General features: G+C 38.9%; 1 protein-coding gene across 12 annotated transcripts in view; it reads left to right on the top strand.

Moving 5' to 3' along the window:
* Positions 1-237: 237 nt before the first annotated feature.
* Positions 238-17,467, top strand: part of KLF12 (KLF transcription factor 12) — a 420,215-nt gene continuing 402,985 nt past the window's right edge. For 9 of the 12 annotated variants that reach the window (XM_058548295.1, XM_058548306.1, XM_058548305.1 and 6 more), the window contains exon 1: positions 238-932. The gene's annotated coding sequence lies outside the window, so the exon portion shown is untranslated. The remainder of the gene's footprint in view (positions 933-17,467) is intronic. The other 3 variants (XM_058548296.1, XM_058548302.1, XM_058548300.1) reach the window with 1 other exon arrangement.

Genomic DNA, 17,467 nt, shown 5'->3' with positions numbered 1-17,467 from the left:
AGCTCCGTGGGCCATGTGTAGGTTATTTAGGGTGCCGCAGCAAGGTGGTGCAGGTGAAAGGGAAGCGCGGCCGCGGCCGGAGGCCGGGGGCGGAGGCAGGGGTGGGGCGGGGTGGGGCGGGGTGGAGGCTCCGCGGACCCACCCCCCAGCCCGGCGGCCCGGGCGGCGAGGCGAGGGCTGGGCAGTGGGTGTTGCCTTCTACCTCTGCGAGCGGGGAGGGGTTAGTTTCCCACAGGGGATTTCAACCATCACACTCAGAGCCCGCCTCCTAATCCTCGGGCGGAGCGGCTCGGGGGCCCCATTTTATGGCAATAAAACGACTTAGCGCCTGCTGAGCGAGCCCCTCCCCGCCGCCGCCCCCGCCCTCGGCCCCACCCCGGGGCTCGCCCGCAGCGGCGGGGCTTTGTTTCTGGGGAGGAGGACCCGGAGCTCTTTTGTTTGGGGGTTTGGTGTTTTCACCCCCCTACCTTACCCTACCCCACCCCACCCCACCCCCCGTGCCTCTCCGGTTTCCTGAGCTGCGGGCTGCAAGGGAGGAGAAGCGGCGTCTTGCAACCCCCTCGGCTGGGCCCCGGGGTAATTCGATGCGGGCCTGGCGAGGCTCCCCACGCTAGACCGGGGCTCGCGTCTCAGCAGCCTCCACCCACCGGCCCACCCTACATTTAGCGCATCATGTGATCCGGGTAAGTCATTTGCAAGTACAACAGTTCCCTGGGTTGCCCCCCATTCATTTCCTGAGAACTGCAGAGAGCAGCTGAGAGGCTCTGCCTGTGCGTGTGCGAGTGTGCGTGTGAGTGTGCGCGGGTGACGCCGTGTGTGTGCGAGAGTGAGTGTGTGTGCGCGCGTGCGTGTGTGAGAGAGAGAGAGAAAGGGAGAGAGGGGGACTCTGAGGGAAAGAAAACAATTTCTCCTGCTCTGCAGCTTCTGTTCAGGTCTGTGCCGATTCCGTTTCTTATCAAAATAAACAACCCCCTCTCCTTTTTTTTGTTGCCATCCCAAATCAGACCGTATTCTCTTAACATGTTTTATTTTCCTTCTGTCATCTGCTCAAGTTAAATCATTTTGGTTGGTCTGTGTTCTTAAAGGGGGAAAGTATTGGGAAGCGGGAGGGGACCGAGGGAGGGCGATGTTATTGCAAAGCAAGTAGCGTCGGTCGGATTCGTGGAGAAGAAAGAAGGAGGTTTCTACCCCCCCAATTTTTTGTCAAAAAGAACTTATCAAGTAACGTGAATTAAGCAACTGTTTTTCTACCCCTAGTGGATTGTTGGTTTTAGTGTTTGCCTGACAGTTGCCAAGGATGAGAAATAAAACATCAGAGCTGAGGTGGGGGGGGGTTGTGGAAGTAGTTTGCCCCCAGGGATAGAGCGAGTTCGTTGAATAGCTGCCGCACCGGGGCTGTGTGGGCTGTGGGTGTGCGCTGGACAGAGTGGAGGAGAAGGGGTTAAGGCGGAGATGACACTGCTGGCATGAATAGTGGTCCTGGTGCTACATTCATTATTGTCTGTGGTCGTAGTGATGTGTAACTGTCACTTGCTACAGTGCGTGGTCCATGGAAGTAGCCAGGGGCTGGTCCGTGACTGTTATTTTCAATCACGGGGGCCCCGGCTAGAGTTGACAAGGGGCAACTTGGCATGTCCACCGGCCCGGGAAGCCCGCCGAGCCGGCTTGGGAGCCACTTCTTGCCTTAGAAGCTCGCTCCGAGGACTCGTACTTGACCTCCGCGACATTAGTTGGTGTTCATGTTAGATGCTCCCATACGGGGAGATTCAATCCTGCTTTTGTTGGGTAGAGAACTGCCTATTAGAACTTTGAAAACTTTTATCTTTGGGGAAAAGGGTGGGGTGCACTCAACAGTTCTGTTTCGAAGTGCATTTGAGGCAAATGCTTGGAAAAAGTACCGATTCCTTTGTTATATGCCCTGCAGCCTCCCAGCCCCCTTCACCCTGCTCTTCGAGTTTTGCATACTTTAATAGTAATAGCCTTAATTTAGCTGATAAAAGCTGACTGTGTTGAGTTAAAGAGTATTAGTACAACGGAATGTGTAATCTGGATAAACAGTTCGTGTGGTTAATATTGTCAGCTCTCTAATTTAACTGTACAGATGGTTTAAGTATCGTTCTATATGGATTGTTTTAAGCAATTCCACCGGCTAATGGAATTCTCGGCCGAGCACTGGGATATTTTATTTTAAATCAGCTTTAATATTCTCAGTTTTCCTGTAACACCAGGGAGACGAGCAGCTCTATTTACATTTAGTGCATGTGCATCTCGTGGCTTCGGTAGACATCTGCCAATCAAGTACACGTCATTCTGCAAGTCCACCTAGACGCCTCCATGCCCTTTTCTTACTGGAGGATAGAGTTGTTTAGATAAGTAAATGCTTTGAAATAAATTGGGTGGCTTTTTACAGGCAGCAGCTTGTGATGGGAATAGGAGTGGTCACTTTGAAGAGTGGGTGTATACCATCTTCTAAGAAATGTTCTTTGGAATTAGCATTTAATATAAACAGTGCCCCCCTCCCACCCCATGCCTGGTTGTACTATTTGCAGACCTCATTCACATTTTGTTTATATTTTTTAAAACCACAGAAATTGGTTATGATGAAGGATTATACTTTTAGCTTAGAAAATATTAAATTGTAGAAGCTTTGTAGAAATAGGATGTTGAAGGGCAACATTTTAGTTGCATAATTTCTATCTTTATCCCTGCAGCCTGGTCAATAGGGAGGCTAGCTTGAGTATATTAAGCTCCTTTGAGTTGAGGAGAGAACAATTTGAGCATACAGGAATTGGCAGAAATTTATAATATATTTAGGAAAGAAGTTTATTATTCTACCTTCATGAATTCATAACTATTATGAAATATACTTAAGCTGGTAAAATTTGGAATGTGTTCACATAAAATTTTCATAATTTGTGAACTAAAACTCTGGCACTCGTGTAACTAACATAGCTGTGTCAGGTCAACAAAACATTCTTGAGGGGTTTCTGTTTATTTTTGAAGTGCTTCAGTTATTTATCTATTACTTAGAGTAATGCATATTTAAAAGAAACTTCGGTTAGCTAAACTTTGTTTTGGAATGCTTTGTATTACTATTTATTGAATGAAAATTGTTGTGCTAATAATCTTTTAATATTTTTTTCTCCAGAAAGTTCCTTTTCAAGAAATGAATGTCATTTGGGAGAAAACTGGAGCGGGGATAGCATTTGAGACCTTGACCTTAGCAACTCTTGGCTGGTGGTTGTTTACTCCAGCTGCAGCCTATGTGTGTACAGAAAGGGAGGGACTGCAAACACAGGGTGCTCATGCTCCCCAGGCCAAGGGAAAACAAATCAGGATGCTTGCTGGTCATTCCGAAGAGCACGCATCAGGCGTATAATAGCAATAGTGTTCTGGTCATTTGAAAATATGTAAGTTTCTCGGGGATTACTTCCTGGCCTCCTGTGAAAGGTAAACATGCACTTTAGCAGCCCCGAGTGAGTTTTAGATGTTATATCATGAAGCAGGCTGTTATCAATTTAATGAAATAATTTGGTCTTAAATATAGGTGTGTTTCTTATCTCCACACAAAGTCTACGTAAATGCTTAGGCCCCTAGGCTATACTGAGGGCATTTTGTACTTAAGCTGGTGTTGGTTAATCTAAAGTATTGAGTAACCTTACTAGTGAGGTGATATTGTTAAATAGTTGAATATATAAAGGTCCTGGACATTTTCTCCATCATACAAAATGGAAAGTATGGAATTTCATATTTATGGGAATTAAATTCCATTAGAATAATCAAATTAAATTGGTGTCAAATGGTTTGTTTTCTTTATAATGTGAGAGAAACGATCTTAGAGTGTCAACTTCATAAACTTACCTGTAGGTGATTTGTGTATTAATACAAAATAGTCGAATTCTACAAAACTAGAAATGGCACAAACTTATTTGAAAAGTTATTCTTTTTCTGGATAAATAAGTTTCCCCGCTTGTGCATCCATGTTGGTTAATGAACAAGAGCTAAAAATCCCAAAACAGTTTTATTCAGAATTGACACCATGATTATCTTTTTCTTTTAGAAAACAAGTTTCAGTTTTGTAAACAATTCCGAAAATAGGTTGCAGTTGCTTAACTTTATCATTTACATTTTGAAACTGCCATATGATAGTAGAGTAGAAATATCTATATTTTTGCCCAGTGTTCGTTTATTTTCTGTTTTTAAATTAATATGTATTTTTCAGCCTGTAAGTTTTGCACAGCTTTTTGGTCTTAGGTATGTACAAAATGTAAGGGTAAAAATATTAAAATTAAATCACTGGCAACACCCTATAACCACAGCCTTAACTCATCTGCCACAGTCACCCCTCCCAAAATCAAAATGCAAGTAAACAGATGGGCCTTGCCCTGTGCCCAGAAGGTCAACAGCCTTAGGCTCTGTGAGACCTTGGTTGCTAGATCCCAAGCCTGTCCAGAGAACTGTCTGACTTCAACCGACCAGAATTCATTTTCAGGGCCTAGACCAGCCACACCCCATCTGATGTCAGCTTTTGAGTTCTTGTGGTGGAGAACACATGCTGTGGATTAAATGGTTACTTTCTCTATATATTCTCAGTAATTATGTTACAAAAGGATTTTTCGGTTTTGGGTGTTTATTCTCATAAAAGTGGCTACTTGAGTAGTCGTATTGCTCTATAAAAATTTGTTTTGGTCTGGCAGTAGATTATAGGATCTTCACCCAAAGAATGCTGCTCTGGGATGGTCTTTTTTCCTGTCTTTTTTTTCAACTTAAAGTCATACTTGTATTTTGTTGCTAATTTCATGGTATATATTTTTAAATATTTATTAGTATGATAATTGGACTGGTCCAAACAATATGGCTTTTTAGGTACAGATGGAGTAGCAGAAAGCCCTTGCTTATATTGCTGCGTGGAAGATGAGAGGGAAAAAAATGGGAGAGCTTTGGGATAGTTTTCTTACCCCTACAGAGGCTGCTACTGTTACTGCTTGCTGGCCTAGAGAGCCAGGAATTGTGTTCCAAGTGCTACATTCTCCATGCTTATCAGTATATATGGCTTTTCACAATAATTCCTGGCATGGTGTGTATGTATTCACTATTTTACATATGTATATATGTGTGTGTATATATATCTATAAAATATATTTATGAATGTATTTTTATATTCTATATCTATATTGGCATATACCCCCTACACCATATACATTACGACCAAGAATTATAGTAAAAAAGCCCTCCCTTGTGTAAAAACGGGAAAAATACAGAGTCTGTTTTTTCAGATTCTATGTTTGGTAATACTGTTTTCACTTTATTTTTGAGATTAATAAGCAAACTCATAACAAAACATGAAAACAACCCTGCCCCAAAGAAAACAAACCAACAAACCTAAATGGCAACCAAGATGAATTATTGTAAAAAATGAAATAAACAACTACAAGGAAAACCTTCATTCAGTTCATAGTCAGGTGTTTGCTAAGATTATACATCCTAGAATCAGAACTGATTTACGTGATTAAGTGAGTCTATAAAATGGGAAAAGTAATATGTAGTTTACAGGGCTGTGGAGAGGATAAAATGAGATAATGTGGGTAAAAATCACATTGTAAAACTATAAGGTACTGGTGTGGCAACTGATTTGACAGGAAAACCCCTCCCTCCCCACTCTCCACCCCCTGCCCGAAAAGGGATGAACTTTCCAGCCTCTCAAAGTGAGCATATAAATTACACTTATGGAGAAGGAATTTCCGAGTGTGGGTAGAAAACTTCTGGCAGTCAAAGGTCATGAATTCCATTCCTGTCTCACCAGAGATTTGCTCTATGACCTTGAGAAAGTCACTCTTAAAAAGTTTCTATGTAGCTGGTATAAAAGTTACTATTAACATTTATATAATGCAGGTGAAGTATCTGAGCTTTTCGAAATAAAATATGTGACACTACAGTTCCCGTGATCATTTACAGAAAATGGAAAATAAAGATCAACAATGATTATTTAGAGATTGTAAACCTCCAGGCTACTTCTTTAACAAGTCAACTGAAACTTCTATCAACTGGTCATTAAAAATGCCCTTAATTTTTTTTTATAGAATCATTAAATTTGTGGTGTTGTCCTATAATTTACAACAGTATATTGAACTGCAAATCCCTAGTTAAGCCAAGATTCTGTGGATTAAGCTGTGTCTGATTTATGGCTTCAAGTCTCTTGGTTATTAGACTTAGCCATTGTTGCCACACAACATGTGCTCAGTAGGGAAAGGTGGATGATGGAGATCCTAAGTGGGTATTTGGAAATATATTGAACACGTATTTCATTTTTATCACACATTTTTCTGCCATGTACATTTCTGTACACACACAAATTTGAGAAAATTAAGAATATTAATTTGTCTCCAGCTACATTTTCTCCAGTTCAGAAACAACACAAAAAATTTTTTTCACACTCTGCTTAACCACTCGATTCTTTCGAGAGCAAGGAAACAGATTTAAACTAGCTCATCAATGTAACTCATTTTAGAGTCTTTCCGTGTCACACGTTCACCTTGCCTAACTCCTCTTCATGTTACAACTCTCACTGTAAACATCACTTTCCGTAGGACTCCTATTTGTCATCCTTTGCTTTAAGAATACAGTGGTTTCCAGTCTGTATTCTGTGGCCCCATGGCACATGATATTCCTTCTGGTGTAACTGCTTGTTGATTTGCCTTGTCCCCACCCAATAAGTCCCTTGAGAGCAGGAAGTGAATCTTCATGGTTACTTTACTCGCTTCTGACATAGTACCTAACATAGAGACTGATCGTATAGTGCTAAAATACTGAAAGAACAGATTGAGGAGTGCAGTCCACGTGACTGTCCTTTCAGTAGCTAAATGCCACTATCACGGTCGTTTCCCACTTAAGTCTTTTCATCTCTAGCTAGATATATTCAAGTCTCTTAGCCATTCCACAAGTCACTACATTTTCCTGGAATTTTTTTTTTTTTTCTTGCAAAATGAAACCTTGTAGTGGGGTCAGATTGTTCTGGGTTTGACACCTCAAACTATCCAGTTTTTAGCTAACTGGGCAAGTTAACTCTCCAAGTCTCACTTTACTCATTGGTAAATTAAAACAAAAACAAGAACAAATAATGTCAACATGGCAGAATTTTTTTTTTCTTTGTGAGGGAGATCAGCCCTGAACTAACATCCGTACTGAATCCTCCTCTTTTTTGCTGAGGAAGGCCGGCTCTGAGCTAACATCTATTGCCAATTCTCCTCTTTTTTTCCCCCCCCCTCCCCAAAGCCCCAGTAGATAGTTGTATGTCATAGTTGCACATCCTTCTAGTTGCTGTATGTGGGACGCGGCCTCAGCATGGCCAGAGAAGCGGTGCGTTGGTGCCCGCCCGGGATCGGAACCCCAGGCCGCCAGTAGCAGAGCGTGCCCACGTAACTGTTAAGCCACGGGGCTGGCCCAGCAGAATGTTTTTGAGGATTAATATTGTGTGGTAATGTGCTTAAAGCATCCAGTATATAGAATCTTGTATGTATTTAGTACTTGATAAATATTAGTCTGTCCCACTATATTGATGTCTCTTTTAAAAACAACCATTCAGAATAAGTAGTAGCAACAAAATAAAATAGCTACTCGTGGGGCCGGCCCAGCGGCACAAGTGGTTAAGTGCGAGAGCTCTGCCGTGGTGGCCCGGGTTCCCTGGTTCGGATCCCGGGCACGCACCGACGCTCTGCTTGTCGAGCCATGCTGTGGCAGCGTCCCATATAAAGTGGAGGAAGATGGGCATGGATGTTAGCCCAGGGCCAGTTTTCCTCAGCAAAAAGAGGAGGATTGGCAGATGTTAGCTCAGGGGCTGATCTTCCTCACAAAAAACTAAAAAAATAGCTAATGTTTATTGTGTACCTACTATAATACGGAAGTTAGGCACTGGACTTTTCATGTGTTAGTTATTTAATGTGTACTTTTTCGTAAACAGGTATGTATAGTTGACTTTCAGATAATTGACACTTTGAGTCGTGTATGTGGAGACCCCTAAAGTACCTTTTATACACTGGATTTTGACTTATGAATATCACTTCATGAATGCATTTTTGTAGCTATTGTGTGATGGTGCTGTCTGTCTGCCAAGTAACGGTCACCCCCCCCCAACTTTGCCACTTTTGATAATAATTTCAGAAATTATTTGAAAATTTTACTGCTTTTTGCCTTTTATTAACAAAATGAATAGAAAAAAGGGGAAAATTAAAGTGCTACTTGTAGTTATGTGAGAAACAGGGTTTATTATCTTGATACACAGTTTAGACAAAGAAATCATTAGGTGTGCTGAAAAGTAGTGAATCTTTATTTATTAAAAGTGCTTAATGGAGTTAAACTGATAAAGTGTGAAAAATAAGAAGATCATAGAACACACAAAATGCTATACTTCTGTTTTATTTATTTATTTTTTGTGAGGAGTATCAGCCCTGTGCTAACATCTGCCAATCCTCCTCTGTTTTTGCTGAGGAAGACTGGCCCTTGGCTAACATCCGTGCCTCTCTTTCTCCACTTTATATGGGACGCCGCCACAGCATGGCTTGCCAAGCGGTGGGTTGGTGCGCGTCTGGGATCTGAACCAGCGAAATCCGGGCCGCCACAGCGGAGCGAGTGCACTTAACCGCTTGTGGCACCGGGGCTGGCCCCACTATACATCTGTTTTTAATGACAGTATTTAATAGATTGTGTTTAATTACAGATTTGCAATTTTTCTTTTGTCTCTGGGAATGAGTCTGCTTTAAAATTAAGTCTGGTGCCTTGACTTAGACATATTTGAGTTTTTACAAGTTTTCAGGGGTGCATTATATATAAAAAATTTGAGATTATTTTATTAAATACATATTCATTGAGTGCATATATATGATATTATGGTTTCTGTTTTATAGCTGTGGAAACTAATTTTCACCAAAGTAATGCCATCCTGGTCCACAGCTAGTTTAAAGCAGAGATTTGAACACTAGAAAGCCTTTGAACTTTCCCCTGTGTGACTCTTACCTCCCTTCAGCATTAAATATGATATTCCAGAGTTAATCTTATTGTAGAGTAGAGCAAAAAATGAGAGTATTATACAAATAAATATTGTGTTTAGAGGCTGTATTATTTTATTTGTAGATTATATTGACAAACTACATTTACTGGAATTCATTTACTAGAATATTTACTTAAATTCAGAAGAAATTCTGTGTTTGCTGATACATGTACTAAAACAAATTATGAGACCTAGTCCAAAAATTATTTTAGAAGGCAGCTGCTACAGGATGTTCCATAATGGTAATAGTGGACCAATAAATTCTGGCCAATATGCATTCTGTTACTGGATAAAGCTATTAAAGTCAGAAGCATAATAATAGTAATAAAAAACATGTTATCTATATAAAAAATGCCTACTTATCCATTTGACCTATACTTATTTAGCTCTTACTGTGTATCTGGAATCATATATGAAAATGGATAGGACATTATCATTAATGAGCTGCAAATCAAGTAGAGGAGGTAAGACCTATATACCAAATGATAATACAAAGCAATTTGTGATAAATGGAACACGTGCTGTAAGTTTCTTAAAATGCATGGGAGAAAAATTGCTTCTCTGGGAAATCAGAGCTTTCAGGGTTTCAGTGGATATGTGGCAAAAAACACACAACACCTCATGGAAAAAGTTTACTTTTTCTTTTTCTTTCTTTCTTTTTTTTTTTTTTTGAGGAAGATTAGCCCTGAGCTAACACCAGTTGCTAATCCTCCTCTTTTTTGCTGAGAAGGATTGGTCCTAGGCTAACATCCGTGCCCATCTTCCTCCACTTTATATGGGACGCCGCCACAGCATGGCTTGATGAACAGTGTGTCGTTCCGCGCCAGGGATCCGAACCCTCGAACCCCGGGCCGCCAGAAGTGGAGCGTGCAAACTTAACCACTACGCCACCGGGCCAGCCCAAAAGTTTACTTTTTGTGGAAAAGAAAAAGCAAACCTGCCAGGAGATGAAAGCAAATTAAAAACAGGTATTTTGGCAACTGGGGTGATCTCACACCTCCTTTTCTGTTATGTTTTGGAGCTGATGGCTTTATGGTATTTTGGCAAACATATCATTTGCCGTATCACCAGAAAATTTTCTTTTCCAGAAATAGATCCTGGGATGTTCCTCACCAGTAGGGCATGCAGTGTTATAATGAGTTTAGAGAAGATTTATTTGGGCAAAACAAAAATAATAGTGATGATTGGTTAATAAAATTTTAAAAATATACTTTATGTGAAGCTAATGAAATTTATTTCATATTGCTGAAGAGATTTGATGTATGATATTTATAAATGGTGGGAATTTTAGCCTTGACCAAAAACTTTCGAGTATAGAAATAAGAATTTTTTTTACATGAGAACAATGGAAGGAAAAACTTGAAAAGCGATCAATTTCACAGAAGGTCAGAGTCCATTGTAATTTATCAGAAGTGTTGCTTGAAGGGATATTTAGAAACTTTACATTAATGTGGTTGGATATTTAAAGAGTGGCATCCTCTGAAATGTGCATTAGCTTTTCTACTTTAGGTATAAATATGGGACACTTAAGCAAACACAAAATATTTCATTTTGAGAGATTGTATAACCAGAAAGAAGTGAACTCTTGAGGAGTCTATCAAGAGCATTGATGGAATTCTTATTGTACACTGGGCTCTCTGTTGAGTATATCGGGACTATACCAAGGTGCTAGGCTGAAGCAGTTGTGTTTTATTTATAAATAGCTTGGTAATTAAGACTGTTTAGAATACTTGAGAAGTATGGGCTGGCAAAAAAATTGCTTAATTCCTGGTGGTTTACAGAGTGGTTTTAGTTTGGTCTGACAATCCTATAAGGTAGATTGGATACATGTTACCCTTTTATTGATGAGGATATTAAAGTCAAGTGAAGGTAAAATAGCTAGAAGGTGGCCAAGTCAAAACGAGAACCTGGATTTCCAACACGGGTAAAATAATTTTTTCCATTTCATTCCACTACTGTCTTCCTAACTTTCATTCAGTCTTAATAAACTGAAAATTTGCAAGTCCACATTGCACAAAAGAGGTGCTACCGTCTAGTGTCTACCTCTTATGAGATGTTCTGTGAATATTATTGGATGAATTGTCTCCTTCCAAAATTTTTGTGCTTAAAAGGGCGTAAGAAACCTTATATATACCAGCTCAGAGAGATCACCCTAATGAATCCTAGAAGAGACTGTGCAATTAGAGGCATTCGTATTCTTTGAAGAAAATTAGGGAGATGGTTCAACACTTAACACGTACCAAGGCTTGTGCTAGGTGCTGAGAATACAAAGGTAAATAACACATGGGTTTTATCCTAATTTATAGGCAGATTGCGGAAGAAGCAGCACAACTAAGCCGAAAGGAAGGGCCACACTAGTGTATTCTGGTTTAGTTTATTTTCTTCATTTAGATCTTTAATGTGCCTAAAAATAATACCCTAGATATTTTTACGTTTATGTTTTAGTCTTTTTTAAGTACTTTTAATCTTATCAGAAAAGCTTTTTCCATTTAAGCATGTGATTTTCTGTTTTCTTCTCTTTCAAAACGACTACATCACGCATTTATTGTACATAGATTGTGTATGATACGTTTTAAAGGCATTCTCTCATTTAATGTTGACAGCCAACTCTAACCTAGGTATTTATGGTATTTAAATGTGAATTGACTATTACTTTTATGACTTAGTTTTTCAAAGGAACACAACTTAAGGTTTGTAGGAAATAAGCTTTGTTTTGGAGAAACTCACTCCTTGGGCAGTGTTTACAAATATCTCTCTCCGATAAAAGTAGGTACATGTGTGTGTGTGGGGAGACTTTAAACTTCATTTCTTAGTGAACTCCTTTCTCTCTTTTTCACTTAGCTCCCCTTCATCCTCTAGTCAACAGTAGCATTCCATTCCTCTATAACCCATGCCGTCAGAACTATTATGTGTTCTTTTATATTTTTCTTCATATCCGTGTTATAATCACATACCCACAGGGTTTTTGATCACTGCTTACAAAAATCAGGATTATTTTTTAGAAACTCTTTTTCAGCTTTCTTCTTTAATTCAGCACTGCCTAAGGGAAATCCTTCCACTTGGCCGCTACCGCTCTAATCCGTTAAACAAACAAACAAACAAAAACTATTGCATAATATTCCAAGGTAAGGTTATTTCATAGTCATTAATTTACTGATGGGCAGTACTTTGTTTCAAGTTTTTGCCATTGAAACCAATATTGTAATAAATATCTTTATGTCTACAGCCTGACAGACCTATAAGATAGTTTCCCAGGTGGGATTACTGATTCATAATGTTGCTGTATTGCTTTGAAAAAAAAGGCTGTTACAGTTTTACCAGCAATGCAGGCAAATACCCTTTCCCTGAAACTTCATCAGCAGTAGTTGACCCTTTTCCAGTCTGAGAGTTGTGTAGTGGGATCTCACTGTTAGTTTGAATTGGTATTTCCTGACTGCTAGTGACCCTGAACATCTTTTCCTATGTTTGTACATAAATTGGAATTGTTCTAAGAATTACCCTTGCATATTCTTTGTCCATTTTTCTATTTGGTTATTGTCATTTTGTGAGACCCTTTGTCCGACATCTGCATTGCAAATAACTTTTTCAAAAACTGATCTCTTGTCTCTTGTCTGTTCAAGAAGTTTCTTTTGATATACAGTATTTAAAATTTTTATGTAATTCTTTGTCTGCCTGGTTTCCGGTTTTCTTTTTTTTTTTTAAGGAGTTTCTCGATAAAATAGACATGTAATCTACACTTAGATTTAATTTTTCTTTCCATTTGGTCTTTAGTCCATTTGGAATTTTTAGTTGTATATGGTGTAAGGGGGGGAGGGGGGTCCACTTTTACTTTCAGATGAATATCCAGTCTGTTGTATCAGCACTGTTTTTAAGGTAATGTATACTTTTCCCAGTAAATAAAAATTGTCAAATTTTGTGTTTTCATATATCCTATGATAGTACCAGATTCTTTTCTTTTTAAAATAACTTTCTTAGATATTGTCAGACATGTAACTAATGTTCATATCTAAGGAATATTTTATCTGTCATCCTACTTCCCCTGGGCAAAAAATACACAAAAACCCTGTTGTCAATCTAATTGGAGTTGCATTAAATTACTTTTAATCTGGGGACAGTTAACATTTTAATGTTATTTTTAGTGCATTATGTCATCCCGATTCAAGAATGTGGATGTCTTTCTCTTTGTTCATATCTTATTTTTTATACTTCAAATAGATTTTAATATTTTATTTGTAATGGTTGTTTTCTCTTTAGATTTAGTTCTAAGTACCAGGTATATTTTTGGCTATTTTATATCTACTGAGATAATACATTCTTTTTTAGTCTGTGGTACAGTGAATTAATTGCATTGCTTGATATTTGAATGTTGTACGGACTTAGTTTGTGTTTTTTTTTCTCATTTGTAATTTTAATCAAAGCATTGCTATTCATTTTTTTAACTCTTTCTTATAAGCACCAAATTTTAGTATCTAAGTCACTTTTTGGGAAAGAAACACCATCAAGAACTTCCCTTCAGAACAGAACAATGATGTTCATGTCTCCAAATAACCAAATTAGTTTGTGTTGTTGATTCTTTAATAATTAGCTGAGATTTGTTTTATGGCTCACAATATGGTCTATATTGGTGAACGTTACATGTGCAATTGAAAACAATGTATTCTACCGTTGCAGCATTCTATAAATGTCAATCTGGCAAGTTAGTTAATGTTCTTCAAGTCTTAATGTTAACTGTTTTTTTTTGGTCTTCTGACAGATTTTGGGAGAGGAGGGTTTAAGTATTTGAATACAATTGTGAATTAGTTTAATTCTCTTTTCAATTCTATCAGTTTTTGCTTTATGTATTTTGAAGCTCTGTATTAGATGCATACAAGTTTAGATTGTTGTGTTTTCTTGGTGAATTGATGCCTTGATCATCATGTAATATCCCTCTTCTCCCCTTGTAGACAACATATAATGGAGTGTTACTGTTTTTAATCTAATCTTACTGTTTCCAACTTTCATTTGGAATGATTTGATCATTTACATTAAACATCATTTTTATATGATTGGGTTTCTATCTACTGACTTGCTATTTGTGTTCTGTTTGTCTCACCTGTTCTTTGCTCTTTTTTCCCCCTTTCTTTCCTTCTTTGGGCTTGATTATTTTTTAATATTCTGTTTTATCTTCACTATTGGCTTATTAATTACATCTCTTTGTTTTATATTTTTAGTGGTTACTCTAGGGTTTACAATATACATCATTAACTTATCACAGTCTGTCTTCAAATGGTATCATACCACTTCCTATATGTCAGAATCTTACAACAGTATACTGCCATTTTTTCTCTCCCATTATTTATGTTGTTTTCTTAATATATTTTACTTATATATGTTATAAACCATACATTTCCTAGTTACTGTTTTTGCTTTAAAGAGTCAGTTACCTTTAATAGGGATTACAAATCAGGGAAAAAAAGTCCTTTTTGTATTTACTGAGTTTTTTCTAGTTCCAGGTTCTTTATTTCTTTGTTCTGAATTTCTATCTACTGTATGACTTTTGCCTAAGGGAATTTCTTAATATATCTTATAGTGCGGGTCTGCTGGCAGTGACTTTTCTTGGCTCGTGCTTCTCTGAAAGTCTGTCTGTCTTTGTTTCTGAAGTATTTTAGCTGAGTTTTGAATTCTAGGTTGACAGTTTTCTCCCTATTACTTTCAAGATGTTGCTTATCCTCTAGCTTGCATAGTTTCTGAAGAGATGTCTTTGTCATCCTGATATTTCTTCCTCTGTATGTAGTGTTTCTTTTTTTCTCTGGCTGCCGTCAAAATTTTTTCTTTAACTTTGGTTTTCAATAATTTGGCTATGATGTGCATAAGTGTATTATCATTTGTAATTATCCTGCTTGGAATTCTCTAAATTTCTTTGATCTATAGTTATGGTCCTTTCTAATTTTTCATCTATTATAGTTTTGAATATTTCTTTGGCTCCCTTTTCTCTCTCTTTTCCTTCTGGACTGTTTTGACAAGTACATTAGTCTGCCTTATATTGTCCCATAGGTCTTGGATCCTTTGCATCCCCTCTTCTTCTGTTCAATTTTTAGTTTGAATAATTTCTGTTGATATATCTTCAAGTTTACTAATTCTTTCTATTGTGTCCAGTCTTTTGTAAGCTGAGTGAAAAAATTCTTCATCTTTGATACAAAGTTATTTGTCTGGCATTTTCATATCACTTAAAAAAAATTTCCATCTCTGCTGAAATTCTCTGTTTATGCTTGTTGTCTGTCTTTTTCTTTAGATTCATTTACATTTTAATCACAGTTATTTTAACGTCTCTATCTGATAGTTTGATAGTTCAACATCTCTGCTGTCTTGGGGTCTGATTATGTTGATAGCTTTATCTCTTGACAATGGGTAACTTTTCTTGCTTTGTTTTTGTGTCTTGTAATTTTTGATTGACTGCGTGATGTTATGTGTAAAAGAACAGTATGGGGGGCGCTGGCCTGGTGGCGTAGCGGTTAAATGTGTGCGCTCCACTGTGGCGGCCCAGGGTTCGCCGGTTCGGATCCCGGGTGCACATCGATGCACCGCTTGTCAAGCCATGCTGTGGTGGCGTCCCATATAAAGTAGAGGAAGATGGGCACAGATGTTACCGCAGGGCCAGTCTTCCTCAGCAAAAAGAGGAGGATTGGCATCGGATGTTAGCTGAGGGGTGATCTTCCTCACACACACACACAAAAAAGAACAATAGGGACTGAGGTAAATAATTATTATGCTAAGAGATGGATATGTCTCTTATTCTGCAAGGTGTTAGTGTCTGTGGAGGGGGGAGATGAATCAGTTTGTTCAGTGGATGTACTGTTATTGCTTTGTTGTTGCTATTGAACTGTCACATCACCAGAGACTTCAAGTTCTTCCAGGAATGCATTGCTTTTTCCTTGAGACTTCTGTGAGAACTAGAGTGCCACAGAGTTTTTCTTCTCAGTGTTCCTGCTATACCCTCAACTTTCAGCTAGCCCTGATCTCCGGTGACAAAAGGGACCTCTTTCTGTGCTTTTGCCTCTATCCCAGCAGTAGTCTGCGTGGAGTTGTGGATGGGTGAGTGGGTGGGGTCTCAGTTCTCCTACAGCAGCTGCAATGTTAGGTGGGCCTGGTGTACGAAAGCCTGAGTTGGGACTTTGTCAGCGTGACTGTCCCTTCATCTTGTGGTAGCCAAACAATGCCTTGTAACAATGGCAGACTTTAGTGCCAGTGAGTTTCCTATTCCTCCATCAGTATGATCCACCTCTTTTTGGTATCACTGCAGAATTCTGAGCCTGAGTGAGTTTCCTGCCTTACCACAGGAGCAGATGAGTTTTACCTAGTGTTCAGTGCCAGGGCAGGGGTTTGTGATTTCTGTCTCTTACTCATTGGCTGCTATTTTTTGAACCTGGGGAGAGGGACAGGCAGAGGGTCTCTCTCTCCCAGGGGCAGGTATTTTCTTCTCCTCCTCTAGCAGCCATTCACCTTTGCCTGGAGGGAGCAGGAGTATTTCCTGTCCTTGTCCCTGTGGCAGATGGCTTTTGCTCCATTTGATAGTAGAGTCTGGAAAGAGGCCAGTTTTTATGCTTGTGCCCCGGTGGTAGTTGATCCCTACCTGCATGCCAGCACTTCCAAGGGGGGCTCTCTTTGGTCTCCTCTTCTTTTCCCAGTCTTTTGTCTTAGCACCTGTTGGAGGCTTGTGCAAAAGAGCAGGTGAGTGGCTGTGGAGTGTCCTTGCATCAGGGGCTTCCTGGGATACTAAGTAACTTTGCTAGCCCACCTTAAGCTTTTAAGAATTTGTTAAAATTTTAGTGTTTTTTTAATCTGCTTAAAAATTAAAAAAAAAATTGCAATAAAAAACACCTAACAAAAAATTCACCATCTTAACTGTTTTTAAACCTACAGCTCAGTAATGTCAACTATATTTGCATTGTTGTGCAATAGATCTTGAACTTTTTCATCTTGCAAAACTGAAACTCTATATCCATTGAACAACAGCTTTGCATTTCCCCCTCCTCTGAGCCCCTGGCAGCCACCATTCTGCTTTCTGTTTCTTATCTGGTTTTGTGACTGTTCCCTCTTTTTCCATTATCATGGCCAAAGGCAATGTCCCGTTTCTTTGTGAAGGGGCTTGTTACCCACTGGAACCTAGTTCACCTGGTTGCCTTGTGACTTCAACTCTTTTGTCTCAAAAACATGATTTTGTAGGATATTCATCTTACCTAAGTATTTTCTTTCTATAGCCATTTAGCTTAAATGTGCTTAGATTTCTTTTTTCTTTTTTTTGGAATACCTGTTGAATTTTATATGAGTTTTTGTTTTTTTAATCATCTACTGATAAAGCACCTTTTTTTCCTCCTTTAGTTGACTGTTACAAAGCATTGTGTTGGAGGATTTGTTAATGTTGAACTATCCTTGCATTGGGGAACA

This window comes from Diceros bicornis, chromosome 9, assembly GCF_020826845.1.
Source record: "Diceros bicornis minor isolate mBicDic1 chromosome 9, mDicBic1.mat.cur, whole genome shotgun sequence".
Lineage (NCBI taxonomy): Eukaryota > Metazoa > Chordata > Mammalia > Perissodactyla > Rhinocerotidae > Diceros > Diceros bicornis.
Note: the sequence above shows the minus strand (reverse complement) of the source record. Positions and strands in the feature narration are given on the sequence as shown.